At 44.5% G+C, this 24,345-nt stretch overlaps 1 protein-coding gene across 2 annotated transcripts in view; it reads right to left on the bottom strand.

Annotated features, from left to right (window-relative positions):
• HVCN1 (hydrogen voltage gated channel 1) overlaps nucleotides 1-24,019 on the bottom strand; it is a 183,682-nt gene extending 159,663 nt beyond the window's left edge. The window contains exon 1 of one of the 2 annotated variants that reach the window (XM_078667476.1): nucleotides 23,809-24,019. The gene's annotated coding sequence lies outside the window, so the exon portion shown is untranslated. The remainder of the gene's footprint in view (nucleotides 1-23,808) is intronic. The other variant, XM_078667478.1, reaches the window with a different exon arrangement.
• Between the last annotated feature and the right edge of the window lie 326 nt (nucleotides 24,020-24,345).

The raw sequence follows: 24,345 nt of genomic DNA, 5'->3' as shown, positions 1-24,345 counted from the left end.
TCTTCTCGCTCTTCCTTGAGCCGTAAGTGTTCCAGGGTTATTTTTTGTTCGGCCAGCTTGAGTTCTCCATCCAAGCGAAGTCGGGCTAGTTCTAATTCGTGGAGTCTGTTTTTTTCTCTTTCTCGGATCTCTTCCAGGGAGAGACCCGCTCTTTCTTTAGTTGGTGCGGGGCTCGTTTCGGTCGTTTGTGTTCGGGGTACGGCCGTACCCGTTTCCGCCCAGGCTTCTAGGGCTCGTTTGAAGTCTTCCTTCGTACTCAGACCCGTGGTTGGGAGACCAAGTTCCATGCAATATTGCTTCAGTTCTCGGTGGTTGTAGTCTTCCAATTTTTCCATCTGGAATTTCTCTGTTGTTCCGCTCTCTGTTGTCATGGTGGTCGTGTGTCGTGGGTCGGGTGACTTTCTGTACGATTATGCGTAGGTTCGGATCCCGTCGCTGGCCACCAATGTTAGACGGGGACCCTGAGGGTCGGCCGGATACTGAGGGAGAGATCCCCGAGGGGGACCGTCTCCGGTGATCGTACAGACAAGTTACTTCCCTCCCCACAAACAGGCACCACACCAAGTCGAGTTCAATGCTTTATATAAGGTTCTTAAGGCAAGGATATCAGCGATACAGGATATCTCGGACCCGGGGGTCCTCTCACTTCTAGTCTCTGTAGGGAAAGGGGGTAGCGGGACAGTCTTGGTACCGGATCGGTACAGGTAGTGGTAAGGGGCGAGCTCACAATCCTCGAGCTGGAGGGTCTGTGGATCGGGCCGCGGCAGCGCCAGCAGGCCAAGATGGTAGTCTCACAAGGCAGAGGGCCGCGGCAGCGCCAGCAGGCCAAGTCGATGGTTTCACGAGGCAGAGGGCCGCGGCAGCGCCAGCAGGCCAAGATGGTAGTCTCACAAGGCAGAGGGCCGCGGCAGCGCCAGCAGGCCAAGTCGATGGTTTCACGAGGTAGAGGGCCGCGGCAGCGCCAGCAGGCCAAGTCGATGGTTTCACGAGGCAGAGGGCCGCGGCAGCGCCAGCAGGCCAAGACGATGGTTTACGAGGCAGAGGGCCGCGGCAGCGCCAGCAGGCCAAGATGGGTTTACGAGGCAGAGGGCCGCGGCAGCGCCAGCAGGCCAGTCACGGATGAGTTCTTCTCGGGTCTCTCGACTCCAGGATACAACTCCCTTCCTGGTCTGGCCCTGCCCCAGTTATAGGTCTGGTCCCCTTTGATGTCCGGACCCTCGCGCCTGGGGGCCGGGAGGTCCGGGATGAGGGAGTCCAGACACCCAGCAGGGGGGTGGAGCCAGCGCCCAGGGCGGCCGGGGGTGATCGACACCTGGCGGAGGGGAGCCGTTGACGATTCCTTCTCCCATTGATTTGCCAAGTGGTCACTCTGCCTCCTGGGGGGAGGTTGGTGCCCCGATGTCGGGGCCGGCCGGGCCCAGGGTTAGGGTCGGGTTGAGGCCACGCGGCCTCGTGCTGCAGTGCCCCAAGATGGCGGCCGGTTCGATGTCGTGGTGTGGATGGTGACCCGGGCCAGCTGGGTCCGGGGCTGGTGTCTTGTAGTGGAGGGATTGCAGGGTACTTCGGGTGGTCGTTTAGGGACTCTGGCTGGGGATGCAGGGAGAGCCAGGGTCCAGGTCCTACTGCGGGGAGGGGGGGCAGCCCGACCATGCGGCCTGTCCAACACTAGCCAACTCAATTTTCATGCATTGACTTGAGATAGGCAAGGACAGCACAAAGGACAGCTACTGGGGCAGAATATGGAAAACGTCATCTGGACTGACATGCCATCTGCGTGCTTTCACCACTACATACATTGAAACAGATCAATTATTGATGACCAATCACACTGATTTACTGAAATAACAAAATCTGGCAGTCCCACTGAAATACCACGTGGACATAATTGTTTTTATATTGTGCGGACAGAAAAATAAATGGTAAAGTAGAAGCCCTGACTTTGGCAAATGAGAAAAGTTTATGGTCTCCAATGTAACAGAATGTATTAAGCGTCATATACATGGCCCATCAAACCACATGGCTGTCTCAGAGAGCTGCATGCTGGTATTCAAGACAACGGAGACGGGGGGAGTGGGAAGGGGAGGGGGAGAGAAAAGCTCTTTTAAACATATTAGTGTGCTGGACACCTACTCATTCTATCTTGGGACAAAAAAATAGGAATCCGATCCTCTTAATAGACATGTACCTCAAATGTACATCAGCCACCCAACTAAAAAAAAAAGCAGTAAAACAAATATCACACCAAAATATCAACCCCCACAGCCATCAAAAGCCTTTGATAAAACCAGTTTCTGTCTGCCAACGAAGAACGGAATACACTAGCAAGACACATGGCTGTAAAAACTATTATACTTCTCAAGTCACAATGACAGAGCATTTAATATGCAACGAATTACATCACTTTGGAATACCAGACTCTCCGAACAGGTTCACAGCAACCATAAGGAAGTTGACACAAATAGTAACTACTTTGTCTGCCAATGCCAGTGCCAACGCAAATTCCCCTTCAGAGAGCAGGAAACACAATACACCTAAATCAATATGCTCTTTTTGCTGGTGCTTTGGCACCAGGGGATTTTTCTAAACTTCAAGTCTACTACAGAACTGACGCACATCACAGTGCATTCATAAATTAAAGCTTCTACCTAGAGCATTAAACGAGAAGGGAGAAGTTCTTCGTTATGGACATTTTCAAAATTCAGAGCTCTCTCTTTAAAACACAATCTATAGCACTGCATTGTAATTTTTAGCAGTCACATACAATGCTTTGGGAATTTAACAAGCCACAATCAGGTAATTTTCTAGTTAAATTGTTAAAAACAAAAAAAGGCTTTAGTACTGTGAGACATCCTCTAAAGTCAGACGGCAAAGTGTTAACACTTACAACTTCAGCTTATTTTATAAGCTAACCTGTACAAAGATCTCACACGTTTGCCTCCTGAAAAGAGGTCCATGTTTCTAAGGCTACCTCGAAAGAGTTGCCAAAGAATTCAATGAGAAGTCCCAAGATGGAGAACCTGCATCAAGTAACTTTTGCTTCTCCTGCATCAGCTCTTAGTTGGGTGTACTCAAGTAGCATATAACGTTCATCCCTAAAGGGAAGAGAGAAATCAAGAAATCCCAACAAATCAAATCAGTTTGTGTTCCGACTGACTTATGGATCCAAAAGCCCTCTTGACACTGCTGTAGTTTCTTAAACGTAGCAACGAGAATGAAGGAGCCGACTGAAGCTGAGGAGTTGCCCAAATCTTTATACACTTCTGTAGCATTGTAGACAGCCTATTTTCCACTCTAATATCTGGACTGAAGCATTTGTTAACATGGTAAAATTGGACTAAAGCCAGAGGACGTGCACAGTCTGAACATCTTGCAAGGCCTTCTTGCACATATTAGATTTGAGGAGTCAGGCCTCCAAATGGGAGGAGACTCAAATATCCATCTTGCAAAGGGGACCACCTTGTGTCTTCTCCAAATGCACAGGTCAAAGATTACCAATGTATCTTGAGGAGAAAAAAAAGAAGGCTCTTGCACTGGTTATTCTGGAAGCTTACAATTAAAAAAACCTATACGTCTTTATGCTTACTGGCAAAATGGATATGAAAGTAACTATCTGGAAGGCCTGTGAAGTACACCTAGACTCTTTCTAGTTGTCTGAAATGTGCTGTAACACAAGGATCCTGACTTGTTGCCTTTCTGATCCACTTATTTCCAATTACTTCATGCTGTATCCAAAATAGGTTTATTCTCTTCCTGAGGTCATTCCTTTGCTACAAAGAAGTAGCAGGAGTATATCCAATGTGTTTCAAAACTTTCTCGACGGACCTTAAATCCTGGAAGAATTGCTCCTTCCAGACTAGCCAGTGAAGAGGTTTGAAAAATGTTTTAGGAGGGATATTTGGTGGAGAGCTTGTGAATCTAAGAAGCTACCCATTATGTACATCAGCAAGAAACCATATATCTTGTGATTTCTTGCCACCACTGAACATGATTCAGAGAGAAGAAAGTGGGCATTGTCGGTTTCGAATGATGGTGCGCTTCCTGGCAGCCACTCACACCTGAACTCACCCTCTTTATCTCGGTTGATACTGGATCTGAAGCTGCTGCTGTGGTCCCATAATTCTGTTGATCAAAGCTCCAAGGAGGTGACCAGGAAATGTGCTCTTTTTCTCTTCTAGTTCCACCTAACTGAGAAACTAAGACTTTATTTAAGCCACTTTATCTTCAGCATGTGAACCATAGAAGCAGGAGTCTGAGTAAGGCAGGTCAAATAATTATAGCTCTCCATTGAGCTTCACGTATGTAAGATGAAGGCATAGAGGGTCTTTGCAAGGACAAATTATAATTGTATAATTGTATTTATATACCGCTTACTACCCCTGACGAGGCGCCAAAGCGCTTTTTGGCGAGTAGCATGCTACTTTAGAATCCAAAATCATTAGTGGTGGATAAGTATGGGAAAATATGAGTTGTGTGAGGTGGACAGGTGAGTCTGTTATTAGGATTGAATAGGATAATGGAGGGATAGAAGAGGGAAGATCCTAAAACGTGTAATTTGGGAGATCATAGTAGTAAGATGAGGTTTGTGAGAATACCTATGGGCCAAGTAGCATGCTACATCTTTAAAAGCTCTCATTGTCACATTCAGCCATGTGCTCCACCACCTGCCGCAGGGACCAATCGTGTCCCCCGAGAAGGGCTAACACCTTCAGGAGGCAGCCCAGGAAGTCCAATACTGCTTCCTTCATATACTATCAATGGTGTGCAGCCTTTACAGTGCAGCCATTACCACACAGGTAAGTGCGTAGTCATAATTTATGTTATTTAAAAAAGGTTTGGGTGGGTAGAGTAAAGGGGAGGCAAGTGAGAATTTAGTGTTTAGGGATGCGTAGAGGTAAAGGTGGTAAAAGCGATTTTTGGGTTTATGGGAGTGTAGAGGTAAATGGGGTAAGGGTGATTTTAGAGTTTAGAGGCAGGTAGAAATATAGGGTCATAAGGATATTTGTATGGTACAGGATGGGAAGAAGTAAAGGGAAAATATGGGTAGGAGAAAAAAAACAAAAAATCAGACAATCCTGTCCTCCCCACCCTGATCCATGAGGACCAGTCGGGCTTCTTGCCAGGCCGCAACACAGCGCTTAACCTCCGACAGGTTCACAATGTAATGAGTAGGATACCACATCTCCAGAAGAACGTGGCTATCCTCTCCCTTGACGCTACGCTTGCCTTTGATTTTATAGAATGGCCTTACCTCTTCCGAGGTCCTACTCCGCTATGGTGTTGGTCCCAAATTCATCCAGTGGATCCGACTGCTCTATACCGATCTTTGGGGTCAAGTCTATGTTAATGGACATACATCCAGACGATTTTCCCTGCACAGAGGTACAAGGCAGGGGTGTCCTCTGCCCCCATTGCTGTTCGCACTCACCCTGGAACCCCTGGCTCATTGGATCAGAACTGACAACTCCATCCGAGGCCTCCGTTGGAATGACGACACGATTGACAAGATCTCGCTCTATGCAGACGATATCCTCGTCTACGTCTCTTCCCCCAAATCCTCTTTTAAGTTTACTACACGTCATCACTAATTTTGGCAAATACTCGGGTTTTTCCATCAACTGGTCCAAATCAGTATTATACGTACTGCATGTCCCACCCCCTCCTCTCCCACGAGGCTACTCGATCGAAGTGGCCCTGGACGGATTCAAATACCTGGGCATTTTTATCACCCCAGACGCAAAACTATTCTATGACCGTAACCTACAGGGCCCACTCCAAAGACTCCATAATGACATCTCCCACTGGAGATCACTCCCTCTCTCTCTCCCGGGCAGAGCAGCCCTTTTCAAAATGCTTGCACTCCCTCGTTTTTTATATGCCCTGCAGAATTGCCCTTTTCCCATAGCGGACTCTTATTTTAACACGCTTGAAGGAGACCTCCGACTCCTCTTATGGGACGCCGGCTCTCCCCGTATTGCTCTTCCCTCGCTTACCCAGGGGTGGTATGATGGGGTATTGCCTTGCCAAATATTCGACTCTACTATTGGGCTACTCAATTAACTGCCACTAACTCGGGGATATATGGATCACCCACGAATCCGGCTTTTCACCTTGAGAGATACCAGACGGGCCGAGGGGGCTATCTTGAGGCTTTGTATGGTCTCTCCCGCACCCGTTATATAGACCCGATGTCCCACACAATAACAATCTGGCACCGTGCGAACCAGCGACTCGGCTGGGCTGACACTCTTACATTATCCACCCCACTCTGGACCTCATATAAATTGAGCTCCCTCTGTCACTATCAGGGCTTTGATAAGTGGGACACAATTGGAATCTCTACCTTAGGAGACATACTTCACAAGGGCAAATTACTGACATTCGAAGAGCTTCGAAATACACACGACTTAGCCCAATCTGAAGCCTTCCGCTATCTCCAAATCAAACATGCCATACTCGCCAATGTCCCTAACCTCTCTTCTCTCCCACAATCCTCGCCCCTCGAGGACAGACTCTTGTCAGAACCCCTCCAGGCCAAAGCGATATCCCATACCTACCGTAAACTATGCAATAACATGCCCAACACCTTCCAACTTCTACGAGACAAATGGCAGAAAGATATCGGAGTCCTAGATGACACCGAATGGCAGGCGGCATTGATGTCTCCGCGCGAATCAGCTATCAACCACAGATTTAGACTCATACAATTAAAGATATTACATAGAACATACATGTCCGCTCCCCTCCTGGCCAAAATCGGCAGACGCACATCCGACCTTTGTCTCCGTAACTGCAGACAGACTGGTACTTTCTACCACACTATCTGGGAATGCCCGGTGATTCAGGACCTGTGGAAACGTGCTGCCCGCAAAATGACTGATGCTCTAGGAAAACCCGTCCCTCTGACTCCAAAATGCGAACTCCTCAATGTGTGGGGCCCTACAGATCTTACTGCAATGGAAAGACAATGGGCGGCTCTGGGCTTCCTCTTACTGAAACGTGAAATAGCAATGCAATGGGGTTCGCCATCTACACCGCTCTTGATTAAGTGGGTTGCTGCTATGGATGTTTGTATGCTATCCGAAAAAACGGTCTACAAGGTTAGGGGGTGTCCTGGAACTTGGGATAAGAAATGGGGACACTGGAATGTTTATAGAGGCGAACTTTGTACTTCCCCCTCAACTGACATGGCGATGACTAGAACTGGTTCCCCTCGGAATCGTGCTTGTGATAAACTGCTGTAATGTACGTATTCTATGTCAAGTCTGTAATTTATGACTGTCAACTTATCACTACCTCTGCTTTTGTTCAATAAAATATTTTAAAAAAAAAAAAGAAGAAAAAAAAAGCGGACAATCCTGGTGATAGAGGGTCTTCGAAATCCCCAAGTGAGTTGGTTTTATTATTTATCAAAACGTAATTTCTTTAACCCCTTCAGCGCGGGTGACAAAGCCAGCTCGTCATGGGCGTTACCTGCGCTGCGCGCATGACGAGCTGGCTTTGTCACAATCAAGCCATTTTTCGAATTTCAGCGCACAGCAGGTAAACGCGGTAGCGCGGAAGCGGTTAAAGACTGAAGACTGGCATAAGGCAGAGTACAGTGATGCGGACAATAAAGTACATCCTATGACATTTCAATGTTCTCACACAGTAACATATGTGCCATTCAGCTAGTCCTCACCAAGTCACAACAGTAGATACATCTAGTTTTTTTCTGACAAATAACATGCCAAATAAGATGCTGCCTGCTTGGGAACCAGGCACTTTCACCTAAGATGGCCAAAGATCCCATACAGTCAATGCAATTCGAGGGCATCAAGAGTCAAAATATTTGCACCAGCTTTAAGACGAAGCATTCCCTACAGAAGAAGAGATTACCTTATGCCTCCTTGATGTCTCACACAGTATTTGATGTGCTATATGGACACATCGTATTCGGTGCTACTGAACCAAATCTGTTGCTTTACCTCTTATTCTGGATGCTGCCTCTTGAGCTGAGCTGCACACTCACAAGATGAAAATGACTTCATGTTTACTGAAGAACATTTTTAAAATATTTGCAAGCCAAAATTTAAAGTCAGCTCTTGAAAACAAAAGATTTAGGGGCTTGTATGTCTCAGTGATCTGGAGAGCTAAGCCGGCAGAAGCTTAGTCTCCTGGCAGGGTCGCCTAAACCAGACAGGTCAAAGTGTAGAGACCGGAAGAAGCGCGATACACTGGTCTACTAGGTTGGGCAAAAGTACAACAACCTTGTTAAAAAACATTTGTTAGTGAAACATCAAAAATAACTTCTGCAGTCTGATGCATATGGTTGGTAAAACCAGTCCATAATAGGCAATGGCATTTTATGACGGTTCAGGCAAAGTGGTGACCATGTGGATCTCAAGGCACTATGATAAATACAGCAAAACCAAAGGAAATGATGGACGGAGCGTTGACAATACAAGCACTCACCCAGAGTCAACTGATCTGGGTTTAATCCATCACCATTCTTTAGCCCACTCTACCACCCCAGTTCAGACATGGCCATATGCAAATCAGTCTGACCCTGTGCCTCATGGGAACAGTCCAGCCCGAACTGCCAAGCCATGCCTTCCCTGGACCGGTTTCTGGCATTGCAGCCATCTTCAGCCGGGCTTGCTTGAATCCAGTGGCAAAATGACATTGTTCTGCATTCTGTCCATCAATTGTTGTTTTTGCACTATGAAAAATACTTCTCAATGCGCTGGTCCACTCAATCAATGAGTTTTATAGAGCGCTACTCCTCACCCATGAGGGTATCAGGGCAGGGAGGTATCTCTGGTCTCAGTTGAAGAGCCAGGTCTCGATTTCTCTAATGAATTCCGCCAGGGAGGGGGAGGTTCGTAGATGCTTACTGTCAATAGTGCATGCGCAAATAGCCTCCTCTACAGAAATGATTAATGGAAGCTTTCTAGGTGGCCTGATCCAACTGGACAATGAAAGGCACCTGCACAGAGATATGTATGTGGCCTTTCCATGTTCCAGAATGCTGCCCTTCCAGGTTCCCCAGCCTCCAAATCTGCATGTACAGGATCACAATTAAGTTAACTCATTATTGAGAATGAGGCTCCATTTATTGTCCAACGGCTTTTCCACAGGTTCCATTGAAAGCGTGGCAGCACTGCATATGTGCAGAAAACACAGTGAAATGTTCTGGGATCAAAATGTAGCTGTGGGTTTTAATGTGCTTAAAGAGAGTTGAGTGACCCTCACGGTGATCAGAGCCTCTTCTAAATTTTACAAAGTAGTAGTTGACAGCCCGTTTCTAGTCAGACGTATGCGTGGGCAAACTACCAGACCAGTTGGAGTATTAGTCAGTTTGGGGCTTGCCTGGCTAGAGAAGGTTTCCTCTTTGGGAGCCCGGGAGGGACATGCGCAGAAGGGCCTTCTTGAAATTGGCCTCTCCTTTTGAAATGACACAAAGCAAGCTCTGCATTTAAGATATCACAGGGTCTGCTCTGTTTTCAGTTATGGTTTATATGGTCACCCTACCTTTCACAGTAAACTTAGAGGGCATTTTTTTGTCCTAAGGTACCGAGTGCTTGCACTTTCCTTATTTCAAAGCAAGCGTGCCATCACTTCTCATCAGGACTGAAATACTTATAATGGAAGTGGGTCTGCACTTCTCAAGAGCAGACAGGTCCTCTGGAATAGTGAACATCTTCACTGCTCGGTTTCAATTTTAAGGACTGTATCCATGCAAGAACTACAATACATTGATGTATCACATAAGTGAGTGAAATGACACTTGAAGAATCAATTTGAGAACACGGTCTTTAGCTGAGTCCAAGTGTTGCATCCGCTACACTAAAGGGCCACAGGCTTTTCACCTGTTGTAGTTTACCTTTGTCCTTGTGTGGTATGGCAGCTACACACTCGTCGCCCAGGAAGAGAAGTGATCTCACACGAGGTGAGCTTGCGGTCTTAAGCATCCATTTGTTTTTTGACTAGGGTTGGCTTTTAGTATCTTTATAGTTAATGTATGTACTACCTCTAAAACCCAATTACAAGAAAAATGATTTAAAAACGAAAGGAGTGCATTTTCAGGCAAAAGAAAAAATGATCTCTGTTATTGTATTTTGAACACGTTTTACTAACGTCCAAAAATTAGACCAGGATTCTCCAAACCGGTCCTGGAGGGCCGGATTCATGCCAGATTTTTAAAATAACTACATGTATCTAAATGGGGATATGCAAAGGTTAAAAACAACCAAAATGTTTGTAATCTTCTAAACTTGCGTTTAATAGATGTAGCAGTGTTGACAATTGCTGACTGCAGAAGACATTTTGAAAAAAGGCCTATTTAAAAAAATCAAACGAACACATAAATCATTCATGAAAATCAATAAACCTGTTCAGAGCTTCGTCTATAAAAACTGCTTTGAAAAAAAATCAAGATACTCTAGGTTTGAATGTTAACTATATGTTGCACGCTGCATGAAACTGCATTTCTACTCGTTCAAACGTACACGTTTAAAATGATCACCATTAATTTTAAACTAAAGTATACTCAGTCCTTTGTGAAAGGAGTATAAATGTGATAAATGAGTGCCTGTATGCAAAAATACAGTGGGCCATTTCACAAAGGTATGTTCAGCAGAAAATACCTCCATTTAAGGTTGCCAGGAATTCACAAAAGCATTACTGCCTGCAGGAAATGGAAATACCACTGCGGATTTCTCTATCACGAGTGCAGTGCAAAAATCTAAAGTCAAATTCCCAGGAGAGGGAATGGGGCATGATTTGCTTGGTGGTTTGAGAAACTCTGCAACCCTATGTTTGTGGTCATACTCAAACTTCCATCTAACACTTTCCCAACCTGAAAATAGTCGTACATGTAGGGCAGAGGCTCACCATCAATTTGGGGAGGGGGGCATGCGGGTAAGAATTTCTCCACAGGAAAAAGAAAATCCCCATGGAGGAAAAAAAGCGCTCCATACCTCTTTTGAAGAATTCTTTACTATGTAGAATTTTGCACAGCAGGACACCATGGGAACCATCACATAATATTCCCAATTGTCTGCCTGGCAACCAGCTGCGGGTGCAGCTTTCCTGGCCTAATTCTGGAAAAGTTTATTAATAGAGCAACTCCAACAAGCATTGGCAATGCCAATAGGTCTGGCATTAAAGGAATGGTGTATGATAATGTAAAGCATTACAAGTAAATAGCATAGGAGTGGATATTTATTTGTGTGGAAGCAAAGAACTGCAGAAAAATATGGATATAGGTTAAAACGTCAGGTGAAAGTTCACTTTAAAGCCAGACCTAAAAATCCATGTAGGTTAAGGACTACACTCCTCCCACTTGTGCTGCTGCCAGTGAAAAAAAATGATCTTGTTATCCAAGACACTTTAATAGCATTTCAATGTCATGTGTGTGACCCTTAAAGTGCAAGCTCAGGCAGAGGGATAAATAAACAAAATGATCACAGCAGAATGGAGGTCAAGCACTTTCTTCTGGAAGTACACACCTTCTGACCAATAAAAAACATGTACTCCCAGTAAGTAGGCAGAGCCAGAGCCACTCTCCTGGTAATACTCACAAAGGTTACTGGTGACAGCTGCACGGTCAAGTCAGACCATAAAAAGTATGCTTGGGCGGATATGTGAATCTCTGCCTCTAAGTTTACTTTTATCAGGGAAATAGGCCCAGTGTGTCCCAAACAGAAGTGCTTTTACGCACAACTTCAATGTTGCTATCCTGAGAAGGAAGTGGTCGCTCATTTCACTGAACAATATGCAAAAATGTCAGCAATGTCTTAGTTTCTGGTAGAAAAAACAGCCTGGGCTTAAAAAGGTATAAATGTCAAGACAGGATCACTGCCTTGTCACCTAAGAAACTATCTGACCACCGCCAAAGTAAGTGACTACAAAATGTTATGAACCAGGTCAATGTGAGAAAAATATCATTATCCCTACGCATGCACATATATTTCTATCGAATCAGAGTCCCTGACATTCTGGCTTCCTGTGTCTTACAAATTGCCTTCCTTGCGAAAAGTTGTTGAATTTCCACGTACTCGAATTGGATGTGATATGTAAAAAGGATCGAAAACTTTGTAAGTGATAAGAAAGCAACAACTTTAAACTTGTTTCCATGACAAGAAATTCTATTACATTTCAAATCATATCTAACCTACATCCTCAGACACATACCTGATGAAGAAGTCATAAATCACATTGAACCAAAAGCTATCAGGACTTTAGCAACCTGAAATATTATTTGGACAAGAGTCTCCTCCTCTGGTCAACTGTACATGCTCTCTATGGTACATCAGAATCTAGCACTGCTGCCAACTCGGATACAGGCTCTTGTACTTATGCTATCTTACCTTACATAAGTCATCATTGGGGCATTGGCTTCTATTGTGCCTGCTGACAACAAAATAACCTCAATCCTCAAACACATTTTCCCTACCTTCTCTGATTTTCTAATGTTGACTTGAAGCATCTCATATGTCCTACATAATTTTAAAGAACCATTAAAATGCATTAAAATAAAGATCCCAGCTTTAGTTTTTAAAATAACGGTGTAATATTTTGGAAATTTGAGAACACACAGGAAAAGGCCAATAGAAAGAAAAAATAAATTGTCTTTTATTAAGCTATGACTGTGAAAAAAAAGTTGCATGCATTTAATTTATATTAGTTTTTAACTGTGCTGATCTGCACGTTTGTGTGCCTGGTGTACCAAAGTCTCAGTGGGCTGCTATGAAATGATATTGTATGGTACTTTTTCACTTACATTTAATTCTGATATTAATATAGCGCTTTTCCCCATGGGGTATCAGAGCACCTTACATTTAAGAAAACACGAGACCAAGGTATCTAATAATAAATCAAAGAAACATCGAGAGGCACTTGAAAAACTCTTGAGTTCATGCTGCATGGTAAAGGGTACCAGGGAAAAGAGAGGAGTAGAAAAGTAAGGCATCTCGGTTGACAGAATCAAATTGCCTTCCACCTGTTGTTGAAGAAGGAAGACATAGTATTGAAATGCTTAGGTGAGAGTTTAACAGTCAACATAAGGGTTTTCGGTTCTTTTCGGGACGGGGCTATGTTTTCCTGGCCTCTGAGATCCTCAGGGAGAGGGAAGAGGGAGTAGACCCAGAAAAGATTTGCTTGGAGCCACGTGGTATTGAAATCTTTTAAATTCACGCTGAACTCCTTTGCTTCTGAGGTTTGCGAAACTCCTGGATACATTTAGGGGGGAGGAGAGTAGCTAGGCTGATTGTTGATGTCTGAGGGTTTTAAACGTAGCATAGCCTTCAAAATCAATCATACAATACAAGTAATCTAGCATATCTGCAAAAAGGCAAGTGACCGAGTCAGACACCCCACCTCGCATCATAGCCTTCAAAAGCAATCATGCATTACAAGCAATCTTGCATATCTGAAAAAAGGCAAGGGAGTGAGTGAGACAGCCCACCTCACAGGATCAATATAAAGTTCAGTGATTACACACAATACATTTGTAAAACAACCTTGTCACAATCACATAAAGTGTGCAACCTGATATGTTCCCACTCTTACTGGGGTACCTTTTTTTAGTAATTTAACAGTACTTTCTCGAAACTGGCAGCTATCCTCATATCTGCAAGTCTGAAGTCCAAGTTTAGTAATACTTATGTCACCGGAAGCACTTAGCGGCTACTGAATTGATAAAAGACTGTAATTAACAGTTTCTGAGAAGCGATAACCACATAAGATAACAGTTTCAACCTCAAAGTTGAAAGATTTCTTATTATATTCAAAGTCAACAATTACCACATTTTCAGCAGATCTTGATTGTTAGATGTATATTGAAAGATAAACATTCTGAAGGATAATCAACAGGAGCTGGCATTAGTGCACAATGGATAAATGCATTTCTTGAAATCGGTGCCATATTTAAGTAATGCAGGGATTATTCTTAACCTCATGCTACTGTCATTTTGAGTCCTTGATCCGTCCAAGAATTCCCCTAAAATAGAGTACCATAGGTATCAGCTGCCATTCTCATGTATTAATCTAAAACGTTCTTGATGAATTACAGTCAACCTACTCCAGAATGGCAGGTGTTAAAACGCCTGTGTGCACTAAAAAATAAAAAATTAACATTCTAACAAAGCAGTGCAGAAAGCTCATTGTGTCCATCTTATTTGTAATATAGGCTCAAGCAGCTTCGACTTGGTCCACAGCTATCTAAGAGATTGCACAGATATGGAGAAGGTAGTCTAAGCCCAGAGAGACTAAGGCACTTATTACGATGTTGGTCAGATTTGCCTCCGACCGACACCATCTCTGCTGTAATACAGGCTCCTATAGAGAAATTGGGGTGTGTGTAAAACCTTGCACCCTGAGGCAGGCAGATGGTGCCTGCCACACCACACAGAGCAGTGTTTTAGAGGGGGTACCCTAGGTACCCCCTTGACCACCAACTGTAGACCACGGAGGCAAGGGGGCCTTGCTATGGGCACCCACAGTTGCTTTCTGACAGCCTTTAGGTGTCAAAGGTTGGTACGGAAAGGCTGTGGCAAATAGACATTGTAATCCAGACGGCGGAAACCCCGTCACTAGGGGATTCCGGTGCGGTTCTGACTGGCAAGAATCCTCCAAGAGCCGGTCGAAACAGAGTCAGAATGACCGGGCGGTTTACGTTCCGACCGTCAACATCATAAAAGGGTGGTCAGACCGTAAACCGACCGTGCCGGTCAGAAAGCCTCCGACCACGGTCAGAAAGCTTCTGACTAGCGGTCAGAGGCTTTCGTACTGACATCGTAATCAGCTCTTAAGTGTCAAAAGTCAACACCTCACTAAGCTTTCAGACTGACTGATAGCACCATGTAAATGTGAAGACTCCTACAGATGTTAGATGCAAGGGCTCCTACAGAGAGCGTATGCTCAGTGTGACACAGACCCAGATGTAGCTTAGTGGAATTAAGATGGGCTTTCTTTATTGAATACGAGTGATAATAGGGTTATTCTTTCCAAACTGCCCATGGAAGTGATAATTTAGAACCTTCCCCCTGGGGTTTTGTCTGGAGTGGCAATGTGGATGCCTCACCAGAACAGCGCTTGGGCTCACCCTTCAGAAGCAGGATTTTGACGTGCAAACATGGCTGTACTTCCCTGGGCCAGGGAGTAGGAACGACTGCTTTGTGCATCAAGTAATTACAGTTGGGAATCTGCAGATATTTTCTGTCAAAATACTTAGTGGTGGTTGGGTTACAACCCCACACCCAAGTCCGTACACTTTGGCAATGTGTGCATAGTAGATTTCCACCTTCAGGAAATTAGGTGCATTAGTGGTGGTTGGGCTGTTACCCGGTTAAGTTTTTGACAGTGGCACATACGGTTTTCCCCTGGTTTATATGGAGACTCTGTAGTGCTTTCTAGTCTGTGTGCCTAAAAAAATCTCTATTGGCCTTAACCTTCCAGTGGGATGTGTTAAATATAAATGTGTAGTAAAGTAGTCGGCGTCACTTTCCTGCATTTTTGGGAAGCCTAGAATTCGAATCTCCGAAAAATGACAGAAATAAAACTTCCCACGTCTTTTTGTGTGAGAAAAAAAGGGGAAGAAAGAAGAGAAAGTTGAGGTTCCGTGAATTCTGAACCCGTTTCATAAAGGTCATGGTTTCGCTACGAATTTGATATTAGCGAACCGTAACTAGTTAGTACGGCAAGTATGAGTGTTTTCGTCACGTTAGACAGATGGATTCACTACGTATTTGGGGATTTCGTTCTGAACCCTTGGGTTCCATTTTGTGTATGGCAACCATTTTGTGGTTGCCCTCACATAGGCCGATGACTACGGCCGAATGAGTCTTTAGCACACGTACACTTTAGCTGACTTCTGAATGACCTGAGCGAACTGACCCTCTTGCCTGAAGCCAAACTTGTTAGGCCAGTTCCTTTCCCAGTAGCTGATCAAGATTGAGGATCAAAGCACAGGACATTGTAAAACTTTATTGCACACAAATATGTCTTATCCTACTCTCACCTGTTTCTGCTCCTTTCTTTATGGTCTATTTACGATGGGGATGTGCCCTTTTATATTATGGGTTCGTTCGACCTGTCTGAAGAATGTTGGGTTTGACCAATGATTGATCATGGGCTGTGCAACTGAAAAGTGGGTTTTACCGCCATGCGATACCTCTGTTGTGGATACATGTGATTGGACAGTTTGTAAATGTAAGGTATTTGTCTTGAATGTGATTTTTGGCATAAAAAGGGATGACTTGCTTTGTAAAATTGAGCAGTCTCCTGAGAACTCATACCGTGTTGACTTCTAGGACTTCTGTTACTGGCTGCAGCCAATAAATTCGATCTTTGACGCCACCATGAAGTTTCCGTGTCTCTGTATTCTAAGACAGGTGATACCCGAAGACTTTGGGCGTGCCCCTGGCGCCGCCTGGTCTTAAATAACCCGGTTCTTCAAAGTGAGTGGGAGCACTTGCATGACCATCTTATGCGATGACTAACCAAAAACACTACTATACTCTAAGCAGTCCACCACGTGTTTGTTTTACAGAAAAAAACATGCCTCTCTAAAGAGGATGACAATAGAACGTTGCCGCCCTGACTTGTCACAGCTTTAATTTGGTAGACGGAACTCCGGTGATGCTCAAGGAAACTTTCAAAACCTGATTTCAGCAGAATTATGTTCTTTGAACGTTTTTATCGGTGTAATATTTCATGTGTTTTATTAACTGAAATAAATGTATCTATCTATCTGGTAGACAGTAAGTAAGGGTAACTTCACCATCTTTACGTCTCCCTGAAGGGAGAGTAAGTACATTGAGGTAACCCTGTTTTGTAAGTCTCCATTTGTAAGACTGAGTGCTTACTATTAATGAACATGGATAATAACCTCAGTTCCTCTACATATGATTTTTGCCATTTCATGTCTGGCCTGACAGGCAGCAATGTGTATTGCTATAAATGATTAAAAATATGCAAAATGTGTGCTTTGACTCCACCCAAAAATATATTCCTCTCCAACCTCACGCTATTGAGTGTTTGATGTATTATTCGGTCTCTTGTGACGTACATTACGTAGCAATGCATGAAGAACTATTTTGTATCTCAAAAATACAAAGATTCAACATATATTAAATTATTTTTCTAAAAACGTGCAATGTATATGAAAAGCAATGTTTTTGCGTTTTCTCGGCAGAAGGCTTTTAAAGTGTGCTTTAGTCAGGAAATGTGTGTGAAACACATGTTGACAAACCTCTACATGCACAGAGTACGATCCAGCTGCTTTAAATAAAACAAGTAATGGAAAAGCCAAAACATCTGGTTTTAATATGGTTATGCATGGAGACACTGCATTTTACATTTTCAGTTTACATACATTAACGTCAGGCTTACTGACCTAGCCACTACTTGTTTGTTTTCTGTGTATAGTTTGGGGTTCACACATTGAAATACATCTTTGTCGGTGGAAAGAGATCTAGAGGATAACTCCACACACCAGCAAATCTTGGAAAAGTGTGCTGGTGTCCACCAGAAACCTCTGGAAAAATAACACCAAATAAAAGACTTAATTAAGCAGTTTCTCCTACTTAAAGAGAGTGTTAACTGCCTCTTTTTGTCAACTTCACATACCACCAGGCTAAAGTTATTGTACATTTCCGATCATTCCCTCAATTTTTCTATTAGAGCGAGTGGAGACCATTCACAATAAACACATCCTTTTTCCAAGATTTCTGGTCACTTTAGTCAGCAACTGAGGAGGATTCAAAAATCTTATTCTGGGAACACAGGGATTATCTGCAGTGAGATGTCCTGATTGCTGCATCACAAGGTGAAGAGGGGATGAGATTCTATTGAATCCAGCACCAAGAAACCCTTGGGTGTCAACTGCCCTATACAAATACTCAAAACCTCAGTGTGGAAACAAACCAGGGATTTCTGTACCAATCTGGACCTTAAAAGTAAACACAGTGGTTCCTCTATGGGCCAGGATTAAGAAGGGTCAAGCTCTTGTGCGGAGTAGGAAAACCTGGAAATTGAGGGCTATAAGAAGATGGCACCTTTGACATAGGTTAGCAGTCTAGCATTTCGAGGCAGTCAGTGGTTCTGGAAGGGTGGCCGTTCAAGTCATCATTTGAACACCTACATAAGAGGGCTTGTAGAGCAGACAAACCATGACTGGACATTTGCATCTTGCTAAGGTGTATTCAACACCGCTCCAGTTCAGAAAATGGTCTCTCTGTCATGTTGGGTTTGTTCTCCCGTTCCTTTACCCCCTTCGGTACTGATTATACCTGCTCAGTTAGTCAGGTTGTTGCTGTTCTATTTTATTGCTTCCTTACTCTAATTTTGCTGGCTTCTGTGTCGTTGGCTTTCACCTGATTGTTGGGAATGTCTCCTAGTCTTCCTCAACGATCAACACAGCCCTACAAGTGGTAGAGGTCAAGATAAGATGGATACCAACTGTGAATTACTGTGAGCCTTGCTATTACATGGTTTTCCTATTGATGTGCTATTACCCTGAATTTAAGGTGTGGCTGTGCCAGTATGCAATGTAAACTTAGAATAATCTGCAACAAACGTGAGGTCGCAGAGTACTTGGACAAATACTTACCCAACAAACAAGCAGTACCAAGAGAGAGGTCTCCGTATACCTACCTTGGAAGAGACGTCACAACAGCTGTGTCTCTCTCCTCATTTTCCTACTAACTGTCCACAATGTTAGGCCATTTTTCAACATTTACGACGGCAATGGAGAGGGTCAAATTCGCGATGTATTCAGACTTATCTGTCTTTAGTAGTTGATTTCCAAGTAAGAAAATCTATCATGCGTTTGCCCCATTTTTAAATAACTGGAACTCAAATGTTATTGAACGGTTGTGGGTCGAGCAATAAAAACATGGTCCAGCCCCATATATTTTGAACAAGTAGGCTTTTATTTTCTCATTTAAGCTCCACCTACCATTTCCTTCTCGGTTTTCAAAGGCCTCGATTGGCTACAAAAGCACCCAATAGGCTTCTACCTACCACTGCATAGAAAAGAGTGATATCTACCAGCTGGCCATAAGTAGTTCATATTGCTCATTAACACTAGGTCTCCATTTGGACAAAGCCCAATTGAGATTGCTACTGCCTATCTGCACTTTCTTCTGTTTGCAATGCTCCAAGGCCCTTCCTTCGCCCTCGTTTAAGCCAAGGTGTTTCCTGACTTCCATCTGCACCTTATTCCGCACCATATCTGCACCCGGGGTTCTCATGAGGAACAACTACTGTATCTACTAAGATAGCAGATGGGCGGTCCATATATAACATGAACTAAATAGCAACTTTAATTTTTCTCTTCAACGTCCTCTTTTGATGAGCTCAGAGAGGAAGCCTTCTCCGTCCACCCTGCGCAAAAAAAACAGAATTGTAGCGGTGGAGGGAGGGGGAACGGGGTGCTCACCGTCCCGGAGTGAGCAGCAGTTTTTGTTCCTCCGACCCACCTCTTAGTAGTTTTTGGTGCACGGCACAGGCCTAAAGAAGCATTCTTTGGCTACACTGAATAGAAGGGTGTGTGAGAGACAACTGTGTTGGCATATGAGCAGGTGCCGGTTTGTTTGCCTCAGGTGTTTCGTGGCCGTACTGATGTCTGTTAGCAATAGAGCAGTGACTGGGACAACTTCTGGTACCTATATTCTAACGTCAGACTTCAGATGTTTCCTTCGCAGAGTTTGGAACGGCTATTCTCAGTTGTGAAACTCTAAAATATTTTGCATATTATGAAACACTGGTGTGCTTCCTCATTTTTTCGATTATGTGGTTGATCAAATTCTGCTCTTATCTGCTTGATATATATTCCTGTGACAAAGAAAGAGTGACGAGGTGGTAACGAAAATGTACGCTATGTAATCTGAACAAAGGATTTGGTTAATCTGTAAATAACAAAGGTGTCTAACTCTCTCGCATATGAAGGATTGTGAAGACAAAGTCGGATCCATGTAAGTATGCCAGGCACTATCGACTATGTGCCCACCTTATAAAAATCAATAAATGTTAATTACAGATAACTAGGCTACAAATATTACAAGGGCAAAGGGATATAGGAAAATAAAATATTGGAGGGCGATAGTAACAACTATTCTACTGTATCCCTAGGGGCACCTCCTCGGCTAAGGCCCTTAAAGGCAAAGGGGGGAGGGCCCTAAATTGACTCACAAGAATTGACATAGTAGATGGGCCATTCAATATATGCCCTCGATTTGATCTTATTTTTAATTTGTACCGTGTTTTCCTCAAATTTGTCTCCCTTGGCGACTGCCTGGGTCACATTTATGGACGGGCCTCAACACGGAATGAGTTTGCATTCCAGCCCTTTTGAATCAACTGGGAAGATGATATGTAATAGGTTTAAATGAAAGCTCAAGAATGGGCAGAATTCTCTCACTAAACAAGCCCCAAACTTGGCAAAACACGCACTTAATGGAGCACAGCTTCTTTTGAGCTCTGCAATGGTGTTTTTGTCTCTCTTTTTCTCTATACACACACACATACATATATACACACACACATTATATATCTTCTCGTTTGGATATTTCTATGCATCAAGCACAAAGTGGAAATTGCACGTGGTCTGTTTCAACTACATCCAACTATAGAATTTAAGATGTTACTTTTTTACACTACAGCTGACGTTTGTTGTTCTATAGACTGTATTCATGTGTACAAGTCACAGAAGTGCTCAAACCTTGTTGCTGTGTTAATTTCGCTTACAGTGAAACACTCTTCTCATAGAGGTTTATAGGATACACCCTCAAACACACTCATCAGGATTACTAATGTATCATTTTAGAAAGTTACCCTGCAAAAAAAGTTTAGTCCGGACACTGCATTCAGTCACTGGCTGACCATCAATTTTAAATAATTTCAATGAAATACTGATTGACTGCATAGTGGCTGTAGCTGAAATCACTTCGCTTCTAGGCGCACATACATATTCTTCGTTCTCTCAGTATGATCTCACATCTTGACTCACAGTCATGCTCATCCTTACGGCGCCACTGAATTTAATGGAGCGTCAAACTTGGAAAACCTTTCTGTTGAAACTTTAACTTTCTATCAAAAATACTTGTGGACTCCTGGACCCTGGCGACAGTTGAGATTTTGTGTGTGCACTGCGGTAGAAACTACCCCTCTAGGCACTCAACTGTGCTGTACCACTTCTATAGTGCTTTCCTATCACCGGGCAGTCCCGTAGACAAATAGTCTGTTGTTCATTGGTTAGAGTATAAAGGATGGCTCTAACTCGTCAACATAAAACACCCCCCACCCATTTTTAGGTCTCGCCCTGCGATTGCAGGCCAAAGGCCTGCAGTCGCAGAGCGAGACTATTGTCATCATTCCGGCTTTCAAGGACTCAAGGGGAGCCGGAGAGGACAACAGACTGTCACGCGCACGCAGCAGCAAGCACGCAGCAGCAGCCTGCCAGGATCAGGTCACGCGCTCCGATTCCGGCAGGCTCTTCACAACACACATACAGCCCCCCCCATACACACACACATACATACATACAGAACCCCCTCCCCTCCCGCATACACACACGCCCGCATACACACACGCACGCACACACATAGCAGAGAACCCCCGGCACTTACACACACATCCCCTACCTCGTCTCGGCGTCTTCGCGCTCCCTTGCCCCGCTCCTCTGGTGTGCGCGCGCACCACTAGTTTCGATTCCCGCGTCGGCTCCTCACCACAGGTTTCTATTTAAACAGCCAATCAGGAGGCAGAACTCCTTGCAGACATGCTCCCTCTCTGGTCCGTTGTCATTTTTAACTGCGTCATGTTTACCTTTGTCTAGTCCTTCTTTTATGTCTTTGTCTCTACACCCTTCCACCAGTTAATCTTTAGAGTAGAGCTTTTCTTGTCTGTGTTGCTATTATGATGTATCGCAAAAAAAAACAAGCGTCGGCGGCCGCAGAGGCATTGCTAAGTGCAGTGGGGAGACAGCGTCCCGGATACCAGCACGTCGGAGCCCAGGTAAAGTCCGCGCTATATAAAAGACTGGCCCGTTGCTCATTCGGTTCATGTTTGTTTTTGAAAAGGAAAGCTAGAAGCTGGTTTTGCCCCTCAGTAGAGACGACGACAGGCCAGGCACCTGAGTACTGTGTGCGTTTCTCCCCTGTGCCAGATTCCAACTTGTAATAGAGAGCCCTGGCATCGCCTGACCTTTGTGTGAAGCACGAGGGTAAAAACAATAAGTGTGGGAACTCACCCCTGATTGGTTGATTGAGGTTTTAACGAGGTCTGCTGAGAAGATTGTTCACAAATCAAGAAATGTTTAGTGAGTGAGCCATTTAGTGATACGTGAGCGAATCATTTCTACTCTCTTGCTACTAGCAAACCCTGCCAACATTTTTTTTGTACCCCTCTGACTGAAGTATCTGACAGCTGACTTGAGTATGTGCTTTGGTGGATGATTGTTCATGTTTTCATTGTGATTATGCAATTGCTCCGGCATCAACTTTGAAAACAAGCATTTGCAATGCAATAGGTCTCGCATTTACGTGAGTTTACACTATTAGCATTGTAAATTACAATGCCTTTTATTTATGTTTTAAAAACAAAAACAAAAATAAAAGGTATTGTCATTTACAATGTCAATAGCTCAAACTCGTGTAAATGCGAGACCTATTGCATTGTAAATGCTTGTTTTTAAAGGGGGGCCTGAGATGCGGGCTTCACTCTTGTGGCGGCGAACGTGCAACTGCGCTTAAGCATGAAGTATAGGATGTATGCAGCTACTTAAATTAATTCCCATGTAGGCGCTACATACGGTGAGATGACCGCTACACCACTATCCTGTTTTAAATGGGAAAAAATAAGTGCAGGTACTCTTAAAATGAGCTATGAGTGTAGCCAGTGGACGGTGCTAAGGACAAGACATATAAGACACTTCTACTATGTGGTGGAATACTTATATATTCTGGATTGCGCACTCACAGCAACAATGCTCACACAAAGCTTTTCAGAATGTCCTTTAAAATCCCTCCCTAGTGTCTGGATTCTCTCTCTCTTTCACTCGCTTTTCTCTTACACACACACACAAACATGGGCACACGAGCAGGCAAACACCCATACACAAGCAGACAGAAAGTCACATAAAACACTCAGGTGGGATAAAGACCATTTACACCCCTCGGCTATTGCTGCTGTCAGAGGGATGCCTGGATTCAGAGAGAGTGTGCACAAATACACACCATGGTGTGAATGTGATTGACAGCGCAGGGCCTGAATGGACCCTTCTATGTCAAACACAGCGTGGTGGTGAACACCGGACAAGATGCAGATGAGCCCTGCTAAATAGTTTGAAAGTGGCTCCGCTTGGGCCACAGAGGTGCTTTGGCTGTCAGACAGCCTCGTTCGTGCGCGTGAACAAAAGCAACAATGAGCCTACCTTTGAAGAGTACCGGTACTCTCCTTGGCAGCGGACTGCGGAGAAGTGCCGGTACTCAGAGAGGTAAAAAAAAGAAGTGCGGGTACTCAGTACCGGTGAGTACCGGCCCACGTAAAGCACTGATTATTCCTGTCTATTTAAGCGTGGGTGAAAACGAGCCTCTCCCCCCCCCCCCCCCCCCCCCCAGCCGACGCACTAAATATGATATTTGCGCAGCAGTCCAGCGCCCCCTGGAGTGACAGTGGTCTAGCGACCCCTGCGGTTGGCGCAGCGCTACAGCAGGACAGGTCAGCGGCGCAGAGTTCCGCGGACGTCCAACGGTGAGCTCCGGGGACGGTTGACCTCCGCGGCGCAGCTGCCCGGACAGAGTGACGGTTGACCCCACCTCTCACCTTACGTGTCCGCAGCTCGCGAGGGACTCCCCTCACAGGTAAACAGACCTCCGCGCGCTGGCCCTCCGCGGGTCTCTCGCTGGTTGTGATGGCCGCGGATACTACACGCCCCCTGCACGGAGCCGCCCTCCGCCTCTTCGCCTCCACAGCTGGGCGGGCTCCCGGAACCCGCCGCTCTCTCGCTCTCCTCAGGGATGCGCTGCTTTCCGTTTCCTGCATCTGAAAGAAGCTGCCCGTCCGCATTCCTGCCTTTACAAATTAACTAATCATTTCGGGCCGCAAGACTAGTGTTGTTTTTGTTAAGTGAATGTAATGTCTCGCACTATCGGCAAAGCCAATCCGACGTTCAGGATTCATACATGCCTACCGGCAGCCTATTTTGGCGGGAGCCCCTGATTTAACAAGAAGCTTTTCGCGTTGAAAACCTGGTATATTCCAATGCAAATTAACCGTTGAAATGTTATTTCCTTCAATTTAATTTCTGGGAATGTGTGAGTCATTTATATATATATGTTAACGAGTACATAATTTCAGGTG

Source organism: Lissotriton helveticus, chromosome 11 (assembly GCF_964261635.1).
Source record: "Lissotriton helveticus chromosome 11, aLisHel1.1, whole genome shotgun sequence".
Lineage (NCBI taxonomy): Eukaryota > Metazoa > Chordata > Amphibia > Caudata > Salamandridae > Lissotriton > Lissotriton helveticus.
Note: the sequence above shows the minus strand (reverse complement) of the source record. Positions and strands in the feature narration are given on the sequence as shown.